The sequence below is a fragment of the Apus apus genome, chromosome 3 (genome assembly GCF_020740795.1).
Source record: "Apus apus isolate bApuApu2 chromosome 3, bApuApu2.pri.cur, whole genome shotgun sequence".
Taxonomy (NCBI): domain Eukaryota; kingdom Metazoa; phylum Chordata; class Aves; order Apodiformes; family Apodidae; genus Apus; species Apus apus.
In genome coordinates this window covers 91,951,541-91,965,240 of record NC_067284.1, presented here as the reverse complement: position 1 = coordinate 91,965,240, position 13,700 = coordinate 91,951,541, and positions in this window count along the sequence as shown.

The following is a 13,700-nucleotide window of genomic DNA, read 5'->3' as shown; positions in this document are numbered from 1 at the left end:
AGAATCCACAGAATCACAGAATCCTAGGAGTTGGAAGGGACCTCGAAAGATCATCTAGTCCAACACCCCTGCCAGAGCAGGATCACCTAGAGTACATCACACAGTACATTTCTTTAGTATGTCACTCTCTTCCACCTTTAGGAGGAGCAAACTACCTAAAAAACTGGTAATTCTGAGTCTGAGAAAATAAAAAATAGCAGAGCATAATGATGTACTTAACAGAGTCAGCAGTGACATGAATTCTTTAGTGCTCCCTGGAAGCCTTCATTCCTACAGCTCAGTGTTTCATCATGGTGGAAAAAAAAGAAAACAAACTGAGTAAGTCAGAGTAATTTTCCTAGATTTTATTTAAGTTGTTTTCTTGGGTTCCTAGCATATTCAGAAGGACTGAACAGTGCAACTTATCAAAGCATATAATTAAATAAATGCTGCATTTGTAATGGTTAGGTTTGTATTTTTGATAGTCAGGAATGAGAAAGAATATAAAATTGGTTTTATTAATCTTTTCCTGAGTTCACAGAGCTGAGCAGACTGGAACAAACAGATGAGGCTGGAGACAGAAAACCGAAGGCTAGAGTTCCAATAATGAAGCTCTGCAATGTATAAGCATGTTTTCTGATGGTTAGGAATCAATCCATGAATTTCAGGAGCCTTAAGCATACCTGGCCTGCAGTTTTTCCAAATTGATAGGTTATCTGCATACACATATGAAACAGGTGCCAGAAAGACTTCTGCTTATTATGATCTGTTCATAATCTTTTGTAGGTTGCCACAGCTGAATCTCAGCCACAAATCCCCTTGTTTCTGCCCAGCTGGGAAAATTTGGCTTTATCAAGTCTGTCCCTCAGTGCTCAGGGTGCATGGTACAGTACATCCTCTCTTGCTGATTGCTTCTGCCCCAATTCAGAGAGGGCATGGAGCTCATCCTGCAAACAAAGCTGCTGTGGTGCTCCTCTTTTTGAGCAAGTTACACACTCATGCCTTATTTTCTGCAGTAGCATAAAAACAGGAATTTGTTTGAACTCCCATATGCAGCCAACAGATGCTTGTGACCATGGTTGTTGCATAATCAACGAATGGTAACTTATAAAATCTTTAAACCTGCAAAAGGAGTTCAGAATTTCAGAAAATTTCCACCTTGACTGCCTGCTCATTTTATTTGGCAATAGAAAAAAAGACAGTTGTGCATAAACTCCATCTGTTCTTATGGCGTAACATATATGTGGTTGGGAGGACTATTTAAAGGGATACTTGAGCAGTGTTATTGGAAAAACAGAGAACATGAATAGGGGATCAGGATTGCATTTGACGCACAGAGGAGGCTGCAATAATCAGCAATTCAAAATTTTGTAAAAATATTGGCAGAGGAAATCGATCCTTTAAGTATAATGTACACCTTGAAAGAAATTTTGTAAGCTATTTAAATTATGTCTCTGTCTTACAACGCTATGTAATCTAATTATACAAACTACACCTCTAATTCTTGCCTATGCAGATGTTGCACTGAAACATTTCTCTCAGTTCTCAGTAGAACAAGATACAAGCTTTACTGAATAATGGAATGAAAGGCAAAGAGCTAAGATGCCATTTCATAACATGACTGACATAACTCAGGTTAATTGTTTTTCTGGTTTGTAATACATAGACACAATATTTTTGTAACAAGATTTTGTTGAGAAACACTCAAAGTATGAGCCAAGACAATAAAGTGTAATTTTAATTGTAGGGAGAAAAAAAAGGTTTGTGGAATAATAACTTGATGCATATGTCTCTCAATGCGTACTCCTTACTTCCCCATTACTTAAGTCCTTGTTAGTAGAAGTAGCTGGAATAAGAAATGAATTTAAATTCTTAGTGTGCCTGGACACAGCAACCAGCAGACTGTGTTATCCTAACAGGAGCAGTCACCCCAGAAACCTCTACATTTCTTCAGGTCTGTTGCAATTTTACAGGACTGCAGAGCAACTCTGATGAAATAATGTTTGTGCCATGAGATCTGGATGGATTGAAGAAACAGCAAAGACAATAATAGGAGGAGAGGAAGCACTGCTTTCCACAAAGTAAGGCCTCTGGAAGTAAGATTATGCCAAAATCTCTGCATTTGTTCTTTTGTGCTTAAAAGGCCCTTTATAGTTCAGGCAAGAAAGATCCTTGCCCTGGCAAGCTTACGTGCTAATTGAAACCTTTGTGTGTCTGCACAACACAGGAAAATGGAGAGCTGTGGTGACAGTGGAAATACTATTACATTGGTCGGGTCAAAATACACATTTCAAGAGTACCAGCCACGAGAAAAGGGTGGGTATTACTTGCAGGACAAGGGGACATGTGGAACAGGGAAGCTGCCCAGAGCAGCAGAGCTCAGGGAGAGTGGCACCACAGAAGTCTGGATAATCAGGCAAGCAACAAATTACGCAGGAAACTTAGAAATTCAGGAGTTGACATACATGAAATGAGACATAGTAGAACAACAAGGTCAGCAGATTTGATTGTTTGAATTATGTGATTGGAGTATCAGTTGAAAGGAATAAGGACAACGTAGCCCTCTGAGAGGCTTTATAGGGATCACCTGGAGCCTAGAAGCAGAAGGAAGGTGAAGAGTTGCACTGTGGAGAAGTAAAATTAAGTCAAGGAAAGCTAAGGATGATGTATATCTGTTCTGGAGGTAAGCATGGCAGTGGAACATGGTGGGTGAGTGGAAGATGAGGGTAAGGGGAAAAAAGGAATTTGAAGATCTGTGATATGTATTGTGGGAACAGAATAAGGAACAGAAAAAGGGAGGAAAAATGTCCTTTGTAGGTGGGGCAGCAGGGAACACTGTATCTAGTAGGTTTTCTATGCAGTATAATAGGCAAAGTAGTAGCTTAGGGAAACTGTTGTTTTTAATGGTATATCCTAATCTATATTCAGTATTCAATCTTGTAGAGTTTACTTAAGGACTTGCTGGTAATGGAAGCACAGGTAAAAACATTTAGCTCAAAAGCTACAGCACCTTTATACTTGGCACAACAGGCAAAACAAGGGGGAAAGTGTCAGTGATACATACCAGGGTATGATCCAACACCAAAGAAAAATAACTTTTAAAGAAGTGGGTTAACTCTTCAGGGAGGAACAGTTCCCTGCCCCTCTGGATATCATGAGCTTTTGTGCTGTTCTCTGTGAATGAATGCATTCTTAAAATGTCTGCAGTTACAAACTTTCTTTTCCACAGCACAAGCCATTACGCCTCTGGCACTCAGCTTATCCTGTGCTTCCTGCGACAGCTCTCTCCCGTTCAAGACGAGTGTCCTTCACCACCACCTTCTGAATTCCCCTTGTTTTCATTCTGTTATTTCCTCCAGTTCCATACGTTTCTGCACTCCCATGCCACAATTCTGCTTCTGCAGATCTGAGATGCACTTGCTAAGTCTGTAGCTGCTGACCCCTGTACACCCTGATTAACGTTTGCCTCCCTGTGTTGGAGAATGCTTTCTTCTGCAAGTGATCTGGCACACCCAGCATTATTTTGCTGCTTGCAGCCTGTATGCAATTCATTCTCCTTTTCTGTAAATGCATCACAGCTTCTGGTGAGTAGTTGTGTTTTTCTGACAGCAAGAAAAATAGGCCTGCTTTCCATCTGCTGGGAAGTGGTAAAGTCATCTCAGTAGTTTTTAAATTTTGGAAGACCTGACCAGGTCAGGGGTGGTGGCAAGGGAGGAAGGAGAAGAAATCTATGTTCTGATCCTGGGAAATATCCTTTATTTATGTTATTTTTTTATTTACTTTTGAGAAATCAAACTGTCATGCAACATGCCCTTTTTACCTCGATATTTTTGAAGAGAGAGATCAGAAGTGAGAAGCACCTGTTAACAGCCCTTTTCTTCCCCCACCTCCCTGCATCAAAGGCCTTATTTTTAAGGCCTTCCAGTAGATTGAAGTGAAATACACAAATAGGCTGGCACAACATCCAACTTATTTAAGAGTTTACCTAGTAGGACATTGTGCAATACCCATCCTCTTCCACTGAGTGTGCAGTGACAATCTGGCAGTTCCACTGATTTTAATGTAGTCAAAACATAGCTACAATACAGGGTTTTTTTCCAATGTAGTATAAGCAGTAACATACTGACATATAAAATCTTCAATTCACTTTTATAATTAGTTTGGGTGTCCCAGCTTGTATATGCATGTATGTACACTTTAAAAAAAGTATTTTGTGCTTTTGATTTTATGTCTCTTTAAAAAGCATGTCATGAAGAAATAAAAAATGCTGAGGTTGAGGCTCAGTTTATTTGCAGTTAGCAATATTGTGAAGTTTTCTGGATTTGAAGTTGTATATGTTTTATTGTTGTTAATTCTATATTTTATTTTGTATGTATTATATGTATTTTATTTCAGCATGTTTAAATATATGATGTAACAGAAACAACAATCCAGAGTCAGCCACCATTTGTATTACACAGTTTTAAAACCTTTCAAATGCGGTCTTTGGAATTAGGGATGAAATCCTGGCATCCATAAATAAAAAAATCCAGTGATATCAGGTGGGCTTGAATCTTCCCTCTAGTTTAAAAAACAGCGTTACCTGGCTTTATGAACGGACTTCAGTGTAAACCTACTATTGACCTTTTATTCAAAATATTCTTACTTCTGAATTACAAGAACCTGAATACAAATAGTCATTTGCTTCACATCCCATGACAGCAGAATAATTGAGGCCATTCACTTTTGCACAGGAAAAAACGGAGCTCACCAATACTCAGGAAACCATTTTGAGAAAATAAAGAAATATCTGTACAGATGTAGGTAAGCATTTTCATGGCTAGCGCCCACGTAGGACTGCTCATTCTACTTGTCCTTGTTGGCAAGAACATAATCTCAGACAAAGAGCTCTCCTTGCTCTACAGCCCTGGGTTTGTTCACAGAACAGTAAGGGCATGAAGTGAGATTTAAGGATCCAGTCACTACTTTTATTTTGCACCCATTGCTGGATCCAGACACAAATTCTCCCCTCTACCCTCTCTCCTGTGCTTAGAGACACACTGGGTCTTTTCTTCTCACAGGTCTGTCTTTGTGAATGTTTTTCCTTCTGTCATTGCCTCTGAAATACAACCAGCAAGCCACTGTTCAACACAAGCTATGCCTGAATCAGAACAGAAATCTTTCTGAGAAGAGATATTGGGGCTTTGTTCTTGGCAGTTTTAAGCAAACTGCAAAAGCTTCTCTGTCATGTAAATGGCCAAAAAGGGAGCACAAGTACTTCTGTAAATGAGCACAGAAGAGTTTGATTAAAATTGCTAGGAGTGTGTGCTTTATGTTGCTTGTTTCAAGGTTTTGGAAGGTGCTAACCCAGCTGAGAACTTGCATGGCTAAGCTGAACTGCATGCAGATAGCTGCACAGCACAGGACATCCCATTTCTTACCTGTCATTTTCTGCTTCATGCAAAGGTAAAACAAACGGACAAAAAGCCTTCAGCTGGGGAGGTCTGTCTTCAAATTTGTTTTCTAGTTCACTGTTAAGACCTAAAGCACCAAGCACCCAACACATTTTGCTGCTTACGTAGCCTTCTGTGAACAAAGATACCAATGCCTAGAAGCTGTTTTTCAAGTTTCAAACCCAATTATTCTAAAACCAAAGCCTTTATCATGTTTGGCTGAAGCTAAATAAACTTGAAATTCAGATTTATTTATTTTTTTAAAGAATGGTCTGATAATTGGTGTTGAGGTTTAAATATTTGAGCTTGTTTATTTCTCCCACTTCCCTAGATGATGTTTCAGGAACATTCCCTTGTTACTACAGTCTATTAAATCAGACTTAGCAAAAAGGAAACATTTATTGATATCTTGAGAGACATGTGTGTCTAATTAATGTTGTGTTGCTGTGCATATTTTATATTCAAGTAAACATTTCCTGCAATTTGACTTTAATCAGGTCTGAAGGGTCTTAATAAGTATTTGGCTCTGTCATTTATGCTGGTGGGTTTTTTTTGGTGTTTTGTTTTGTTTTGTTTTACTAAGGATGTTCTGTATCAGTTTGCAAAGTCCCATCATTTACCATCATGTGGGGAAGTTCTGCCATACACTGCAGTATTTATTCAATACATTTGTCCCTGGAAATGTTGACAAATGATACTAAATATACATTCTAGATTGAGCTTCCAAGCACTGGTAAACCCAAAGGAAGTCTGGAGCATTTGCAAATTGCAGTTTGAAGTGTGATTAGACACCTACTTTGCCTGTTTCTTGGCTATTTCACCCAATTTTACTTGGGACTCTGATTACTAGAAGAAAAGAAAAAAGATTTATACGTTTCTGAATTCTAGTTAAAGATTCCAAATTTACAAGCTTGCTGCTGTTATTGTTGTCATTGTTGTGCAAGCTCCTTCTTTGTGCTTTTACTTTTGTCCTTTAGTGTTTTCCTCACTACCTTTCTTGTTTCCTATACAGCTACCAGTTAGAAGGAAATTCAGTCTCAAGCATGCAGCCATTAAAACACATAATAAAACACATTAAATTTTTATTATGCTGTCCCTCATCGCCGTGGTTAACTTCATCCTTCATAAATAGTTTTTGCCATGCTATAATTTAAATGAAATCCTATGTAACCTGATCTTAAAAGATAATTTGAAAGATTAGCAGAGTAGCTACTACTATTTGATCTGTGAAACACTGTCAGTTCTGAGTGAAATGTGACAGATGCCTATGTGGAAATACATCCAGATTTTTAAAAGAGTCATTCATAATGCAAGAGGAAGTTTATCTTATTAACTATAACTGTCAAATAGCTGTGTAATAGATCGTTGTCTTAATTCTGCTGGCAAAGGGATACAGTAATGCAGAACTGTCTTGCATGGATGTTTAAATACGTATACATGCACAATTTAGTACGTGTGTGTATATATGTACACACACTACTCTATATTAGTATATTTACAGATTCAGACTTTAATATATATGTGTGCAGTGAGTTGAAGATTTACTTTTCTTTTATCATGCTTCTCTAAATTTTGGAAGTCTTTTTGTTGCTACCCTAAATAGTATACTATTTAATGACTTTAAATTAAAGCTATGCAATTGATGTTTTATACAGAACAGAAATAATGATAGGATGTTTCCATGCTCTACTCAAATGCAGACAGGCATTATGTCTGCACTGAGAAATTAAGCAGTGCCAGGGAGTGCATCCTGGTGTTGGTGCTGTTCAAGTGTCAGAAGAACACTTGACAGTTTTCCTCTTAGGCCAGCTAGCGCTTTCCCAAATGCCACTGGATAGGTGACCACACTGTGTTGGATAAAATCTTAACAGTATGACCACAGACAGCCCAGAGTGCTTGGTGTTACAGTCACAATTGAGTCCTGATCCTGTTTATTTACTTTTTTAGAAGAGATGCAGCCAGAAAATCTATATAAAAAGTTAACATTATATCCAGATTCCTTTTGTCTCATTCCATCTCCTTTCTAGATCATTGCCCTCATTTGCATGACATTATTCTTAAAAATCACCCTGGTAAAATGACTAAGGCAGTGGTTAAAGAACAAAACAAACCCCTTTATTTTCTTCAGAAAAACATCACAAGATGTTAATGGATTTGTTTCCAGCTTTGACGATTCTTTTTTTTGGTGAAAACCATGATGACACATTAAAAAAAGCAAAAGATAACCGATTCAGAAATAAACTCTTAGAACACTCCAAAATTAGATTGTGTAGTTAGCACCCAACTTATGAGCATTGACATTTGGTGAAATCACACTTGTGCAAACAAATTCAGTTCACACAGTTTAGGAACACCAAATGATCTTTAGGAAGGACTGATACTAGAAGTTTCTGTAAGCTTCCTTTGTTGATTTAACTCCTGATACTGAACAGTTCTTAAAACAAAAATTATCACACTTTGCCAAGCAAAATCCTTGATGAACCAATTATCAATGGCTATGGTTTAAAAAATAGGAGAAATGGATTGGTGCAACATTATTATCTTCTGATATAGGGAAGATGTATTAGTGAAGTAACAGTACAGGTTCCATATTACTTCATTCAATATTGTTCTCCAAAAAAGTCAAATAAGTCTGCAAGTTTTGCCTGTATCTTCTTTTGCTTTTTGAATGTCTGTTAGGAGCTCTAGATCTACCTATCAGCAGGAATTGAGGCATCTGTGAGTACAGAAGGAGACAGACAATTTTCATATTATACACCTAAACTGATATTTTAGGCACCAAGGAAGAATATTGTAAGTGTGTATATCAGACTTGCGAAGAAAATGAAATACCTTCCAGATTCCCTTTCAGTTCAGTGCCATCCATGGAGACACACTTTCCATCTGTGAGATGACTCTTACACCAGTATGGAAACAGCTAGACTTTTCATAGCTTAGGCAGAATGGTGGATGCCCTTTAGAGTGCTGTGATTCAGCTGTAGGAAATTTCTTCTGGGAAGAAAAAAAGGTAAATTTATGCAGGAATCCATTTGGAAAAGTCCCAACCTAAAGATTAAGCAGACTCAAAAAACTACTTTCTTGAAAACACATGGCTGCACCCCACTGCCTTCAGATAAAATGTGGCAATGCTTCACAACCAGCCTTAGGAAAAAGATTGTTCATTTTTAGTGTTCACCACAAAAGATGAGTGGTGTAGTGTTTTGTTTGTTTGTTTTTATTTTTTTGTTGTTTGGTTTGGTTTTGTGTTTTGTTGTGTTTTGGTTGGTTGGGGGTTTTTTGTTGTTGTTTGTTTTGGGTTGGGTTTGTTTGTTTGTTTGGTGTTGTTGTTTTTTTAATCCGTACATATCTTGTGACTTCTGAATTTGAGTAGAATCCTTCAGACAATGGAAAATAGCACAAATGTGAAGTGAGTCCTTTACCTAGCGAACAGCTGAAGGGGAGTTTTTACTGTTGCAAAGCTTAAAACATTTGGTAGTTTTGACAGCAGTGTGATTTGGGTCCTTACAATTAATTACATTAGAGGACTCCATTATAGGGCTCTCTGATTCAGAAGAGTGAAGACTGTGCTCCTACCCTTGGTGATTTTTGGAGCAAAACTTCACAAGGCAGAAGATCACTAGCTAGGTTTGGGGTCTTGCATTTAAGAATCCACTGAAAGCATTACTGTTTTATTTGTGCAATCACATTTGTGCATTTTCATCTTCTGGAAGCAAAGTTTATTCTAATGGATTAAAAATCACTGGATGCCAACAGGCTTCAGAGGAATAAAGCAAATGCTCAACTTAGGTAATTAGTTTATGTCCTATATTCCATTTAAAAAATGTGAGCACAGGCCAGAAATCCCATTGGAATACACAGGACCTTCTGGCTCCTCACACATTTCCCTAGTTTCTAGATAAACTTCTGAGACTGCAAAAAGAGGCTTGTCCTTAATATCAGAGTGCTGGATTGTGATGCAGCTGATGGGCATGTGTGTATGTCTAGCTCAGGCTTACTATCAGGGAGATGGAGTTAGGCTTTTCTCAGTGATGACCAGTGATAGGACAAGGGGTAATGGGTGGAAATTGGAGCATAGGAGGTTCAAGGTGAATATGCGAAAAATTTTTTTTACTGTGAGAGTGACAGAGCACTGGAACAGGCTGCCCAGGGAGGTTGTGGAGTCTCCTTCACTGGAGACATTCAAAAACCACCTGGATGTGTTCTTGTGTGATGTGCTCTAGGTGACCCTGCTCTAGCAGGGGGGGTTGGACTAGATGATCTTTGAGGTCCCTTCCAACCCCTAAGATTCTATGATTCTATGATTCTATGACTTTGTGCCATTTCTTTTTGGGAAAAGCACAGATCATTTGTTTCCTCATCATTAATACAGTGCTCCTCTGGGCTGCAGGCTCTCTGGCTTTTCAGTTCCTTTTTTGGGGGGGATACTTTTCTGGTGATATAAATGAAGGCCTTTTACAGAACTCTGATGTACCTGCTCCCTGACTTAGACCTATCTACCTTTCTAAGCCCAAAAAACTACTTCAGTGACCTTGGCTGGTGTGCCACTTTTTTTCTCCTCTCTTTGGCAGTGTTAATAGCTTAAAGGGAGCAAAAAAAACCCCAAAAAACAAAAACCCCTGCTCAAGCCAAGGACTCTCTCAACTTTGGTTTTGTCATAATGTCCTAGTTATAAAAGCTTTTTGCTATGTCTGCCTCTACTACCACATCACTCTTCAGTGTTTTTCTGCAGCTTTTCTGTCCCTTGCTTCCAATTCTTCCTTCTTCAAAGCTTATTCAAGTATCTCATCTCCCTGCTGCTCTTTTCTTTCAAAATTTACCAGCCTGATGCATTTTCTTCACTCACCTATTAGTCCACTGTGCTGTACATAAATCTAAATAGTCCTTCTTCCCCTTCCTGCAAAGCCATGCACAGAAAAGGGGCAAGTCATTATACAGATGTGCAGATGTTTTATTGAGATTCCACATAAGTGCTTCGATTTGCCCGGGCCAAATAAATCCAGGTATCTAGTTATGAGATAAAAATGATCACTTTTAAGGGTTTTAAGTACTTCAACAATATCTAAAATAGTATCTGTGGTCACAACTAATAATCTATATTTATAGAAAAAAAAAACACAACAAAACTTGTTGAAAGATGAAAGATTAAACAAGTGATACAACTTCACTTGTCAAATACTCATTTTATTAGGTTGTATTGAACTTTAGAATCCTGGGATCTGCTAAGTAAAATTTGTTTCACTTAACCCTTAGGCATCACAGGCAATGTCATTGAAAATAGCAAAGTAAATATGTGAAGTTCATAAACAATAACTTTCGGATTAACGAAATGTAAACGGCTTTATTGTATTTAATTAGTGTTGAAATTGAATACCTTGAAAAAAAAGTACAATAAAAACATGAACATACGTATTAGGGCAATGTTTTATGAAATTCAGATAGGCATGTTATGAATATGAAAAATACAGCTGAGATGGTGAAATACTATTGCACTTAAAGAGCTCAGCTAACATTCTGCAATTCTTCAGTAAGATTTTAAATGATAGCACAAAAGCACATTTTAAGATCTCATGTTCTGGTTCATGAATGTGAAAGAATTTTCTGTCACACTTGAATGAGTCAAGGCCTTTTCTGCAACATCTATGTGTGCACCAGAGAATAAAAAGGGGTAGAAGGAAGGTAGAAATGATGAGAAGTTGAAGACATAACTCTTCTTGACAATGTTGTTTTAAAAGAATTAATATATCCATATTTCAGTTCAAGTATTTTAATGCAATATAGCTTTCCATCTATAAAAAGCATGTTCCTTAAGTTACAGTTTTGAACAACCCATACCAAAAATAAAAATTCTAGTATATCTAGCTATAATCTTAGCATATCCTATGTATTTAACTTTAAAAATGTCAGTTTAGTTCCCAGAAAACCTCTCAGTCTCACAAAATCTAACCCTCCTAAATAAATGTACTGAAGAAACAAAATCATAGTAAAACCTGTTTAATTTAATTATTTGATTTTTAAGTAAAATTAAATTATACTGAAGTGAACCTTGTATCATACAAAAAATATGTATCATGGTTTTTACTATTGATGTTAAATGAAACTTGTACAGGACTGAAGCTTTGCCTTTTCTTCATTACTGAAAACACAATTCCAGCTAAGACTTTAGACAAGGTTTCATTTTTCAATTAACATGTTTTATTTCAAATTTATTCAGAGCTGAAACAAGAGCGAGTTACATTTGCAGCTGAGGAAAACAAAGATGAAACTTTGTTCTTTCTTTTGTGCTCAGCCATACAATTTATTTTTCTCTTGGCAACAAATTTTAAATCTCCTTGCCTTTTTTTTTTTTTTTTTTTTTTTTTTCATGGGAACTGTTTAATAAGTGCCGGCATTAGAGCTGACAACGCTTTGTGTGGGTTTCTTTTTTTCCTTTTGCCTGGTTTCTGTGTCTGTGTGTGCAGGCATGCATTCATTAACGTAATTCCTCAACATTCAACAAGAGTGCATCATAAACCAGAGGAAAAAAACCTCATAAATATTTAGATCCTCCGTCTACCTTCCAAAACTAAAGTGAAAAAGAGTATTTAGTGAGGACTGGGTCTGAGTTAATCTGCATATGAACTGAAAGGGGGTACAAAAGGATGAAAAGGTGGTGGAAACCAGCACACAAACCCCATAGTCTCCAGGGGGCCATTCATCTTGTTCTTGTCAATACAATCTCAGTCTCACTGCTTGGCTGTTTTCTGCGCATGACCCAACAGACTAGCTTGGCAAAGACAATGTTGCAAAGGATGTGCGTGCTGTTCTCCTAGTTTTATTCTATCATGTAATTTTTCGAGAGGAGATGCAAAATACTTCACGTTTCGGAAGCTGGAGAAATTTATCTAAATGCTTCTCTAGTTGCTTGTGGTCCACACACTGACAGACAAACAACACATTTACATAAAAGGACAAGTAGGTTACATGAGCAGCAATTTTGGGTAATTTGACAATTAATGAGAGGTAATGAGATCACAATGTAGCTTAAAGAATATTATTATTTGCTGTACAGCTACAACACCATACAATTTGGACTTAGTGCTGTATAGATTTATATATAAAACACCGTTTCTTACAAAATAAATAAATAAATAAATTAAAAAGAACACAAAATTTGGTATTCAATGTATTTTCATAACTGAAGAGTCACAGAATTGTTTAGGTTGGAAAGCACCTCTTGAAATCACCTAGTCCACAACCACAGAATTCTGTAATTTTTTGGTACTTCTATTTTTAAAAATGAGAGACTGTTGTAACACATTAAATAATATATTGATTTCATGATCTGAGATAAAATTAATTTTGAAGTATTACATCACACATTCCTTACATACAATGACTTGTGATCACTGACTGCTGTGCTTAGGTATCCTTTTCAGCCAAAAGGGCACAAAGACCACTAAACAATAAAGTCTGTAATAAGACACAAATAGAGATTTCACACATAACAGAATTCTTGTTCATAGGCAGCTAAAATAGCAATTTTTAAGTTGTTGGGAGGACAGTTAGAATGAAATAACTCACTCAATTCATCCAGTTACACATTAACCATATGAAGATACAATAGAATTACATTAATACTACATGCAAAAATTACAATTTTAGTTACATATTTGTAGTATCTGCATATCTTACTACATTCCTAAACTAGTATTTTATACTTGTGATAACAGAAAAGTCCAAGTATATATTTTTTTCAAGTTAATCTCTATGTTTCAGCCTCCTCCTTAAATAAACTTGGGTTTTTTGGTTGGTGGGGTTTTGTTTTTGTTACCAGACCTCCCCGAAGTCCTACTGCAGCAAAATAGGGAACATTTCAATGTAACACAGGGTACAAGCCTGAGCCTGCAAGCTGTGCATACACTGCTGACTCCCCCACTCATCACCTGTTGCCAAGCTAACACCAAGGACTCCACCTACTCTGACAAACTTCTAATGTAGTACCAAGATTATCTCTAGCTGGAGGGATAATTGATTTCACTACTAACCTTTCAGACAGGTGCATACAAACTTCAGAATGGGACAAAAGATCAGTTATGCCTCTAGTGATGAAAATCAGATGGATAGCTGTAAATAGACTATCTGGAAAGAAAACCAAGGTAGGGATGTATACCTTAAGTGATTTGCTAAAGGGAAGACCTTCTGGCATGAAAATTGGCCACCTGATTGGCTATGCCATGACTTTTTAAAAGCAAGTAGAATTCTAGAGATAGGGAAACGCTTTAAATCCAGCAGTGCTTCCTCGCTGCCCCT